The following is a 2,294-nucleotide window of genomic DNA, read 5'->3' as shown; positions in this document are numbered from 1 at the left end:
CCGGTTGGCTCGCAGAGATGAGAACACGGCCGTGGCAAGAAGGCACTGCCTGTCGTTAAGAGGCGACTAATGGGTAGGAGTCGAGAGGTGAAGAGTGTATGTGTGTGTGCGTGTGTGCGTGCGTGTGTGCGTGTGTAAGTATGTGTGTGTGTGTCCGTTCGTCTTGCAGAAATAAGAACACGGCCGAGGCAAGAAGGCCCTGCCTGTCGTGAGAGGCGACTAATAGGTAGGATTAGAGAGGTGAAGAATGTATGTGTGTGTGCGTGTGTGCGTGCGTATGTGCGTGTGTGTGTGAGTGTGTGTGTATGTGTGTGTGTCTCCCTTCGCTCGCAGAGATAAGAAAAAAGCGGTGGCAAGAAGGCCATGCCTGTCGTAAGAGGCGACTAATGGATAGGAGTCAAGAGGTAGAGAGTGTGTGCGTGTGCGTGTGCGTGTGCGTGTGTGTGTGTTCGTGTGTGTGTGTGTCCGTTTGGCTTGCAGAGATAAAAACACGGCCGTGGCAAGAAGTCCCTGCCTGTCGTAAGAGGAGAATAATGGGTAGGAGTCGAGAGGTGAAGAGTGTATGTGTGTGTGCGTGTGTGCGTGCGTGTGTGAGTGTGTGTGTGTATGTGTGTGTGTCAGTGTGTGTGTGTGTCCGGTCGGCTCGCAGAGATGAGAACACGGCCGTGGCAAGAAGGCACTGCCTGTCGTTAAGAGGCAACTAATGGGTAGGAGTCGAGAGGTGAAGAGTGTATGTGTGTGTGTGTGCGTGTGTGCGTGTGTGTGCGTGTGTGTGTATATGTTTGTGTCTGTTTGGCTTGCAGAGATAAGAATACGGCCGAGGCAAAAAGGCCCTGCCTCTTGTAAGGGGCGACTAATAAGTAGGAGTCGAGAGGTGAAGAGTGTATGTGTGTATGCGTGTGTGCGTGTGTGCGTGTGTGAGTACGTGTGTTTGTTAGTTCGGCTTGCAGAGATAAGAGCACAACCGAGGCAAGAAGGCCCTGCCTATCGTAAGAGGCGACTAATAGGTAGGAGTCGAGAGGTGAAGAGTGTATATGTGTGTGTGCGCGTGTGTGCGTTCGTGTGTGTGTGTGTTCTTGTATGTGTGTGTGTGCGTGTGTGCGTGTGTGTGTGTGTATGTGTGTGTGTATCCCTTCGGCTCGCGGAGATAAGAATACGTCCGTGGCAAGAAGGCCATGCTTGCTGTAAGGAGCGACTAATGAGTAGGAGTCGAGAGGTGAAGCGTGTATGTGTGTATGTGTGCAAGTGTGTGTGTGTGTGTGTGTCCGTTCGGCTTGCAGAGATAGGTATACGTCCGTGGCAAGAAGGCCCTGCCTGTCTTAAGAGGCGACTAATGGATAGGAGTCGAGAGGTGGAGAGTGTGTGCGTGTGCGTGTGCGTGTGGGTGCGTGTGTAAGTGTGTGTATGTGTGTGTGTCTGTTTGGCTTGCAGAGATAAAAATACGGCAGAGGCAAGAAGGCCCTGCCTCTTGTAATGGGCGACTAATAAGTAGGAGTCGAGAGGTGAAGAGTGTATGTGTGTGTGTGTGCGTGTGTGCGTGTGTGTGTGCGTGTGTGAGTATGTGTGTGTATTAGTTCGGCTTGCAGAAATAAGAACACGACCGAGGCAAGCAGGCCCTGCCTATCGTAATAGGCGAATAATAGGTAGGAGTCGAGAGGTGAAGAGTGTATGTGTGTGTGTGCGTGTGTGCGTGTGTGTGTGAGTGTGTGAGTATGTGTGTGTGTCCGTTCGGCTTGCAGAGATAAGAACACCCCCAAGGCAAGAAGGCCCTGCCTGTCGTAAGAGGCGACTAATAGGTAGGAGTCGAGAGGTGAAGAATGTATGTGTGTGTGCGTGTGTACGTGTGTGTGTGAGTGTATGTGTGTGTGCGTGTGTGCGTGCGTGTGTGCGTGTGTAAGTATGTGTGTGTCTGTGTCCGTTCGTCTTGCAGAAATAAGAACACGGCCGTGGCAAGAAGGCCCTGCCTGTCGTGAGAGGCGACAAATAGGTAGGATTAGAGAGGTGAAGAATGTATGTGTGTGTGCGTGTGTGCGTGCGTATGTGCGTGTGTGTGTGTGAGTGTGTGTGTGTATGTGTGTGTGTGTGTGTGTCCCTTCGCTCGCAGAGATAAGAAAAAAGCGGTGGCAAGAAGGCCATGCCTGTCGTAAGAGGCGACTAATGGATAGGAGTCGAGAGGTGGAGAGTGTGTGCGTGTGCGTGTGCGTGTGCGTGTGCGTGTACGTGTGTGTGTGTGTGTGCGTGTGTGTGTGTGTCCGTTTGGCTTGCAGAGATAAAAACACGGCCGTGGCAAGAAG

Source organism: Diabrotica undecimpunctata, unplaced genomic scaffold, assembly GCF_040954645.1.
Source record: "Diabrotica undecimpunctata isolate CICGRU unplaced genomic scaffold, icDiaUnde3 ctg00000579.1, whole genome shotgun sequence".
NCBI classification, from domain to species: domain Eukaryota; kingdom Metazoa; phylum Arthropoda; class Insecta; order Coleoptera; family Chrysomelidae; genus Diabrotica; species Diabrotica undecimpunctata.
Note: the sequence above shows the minus strand (reverse complement) of the source record.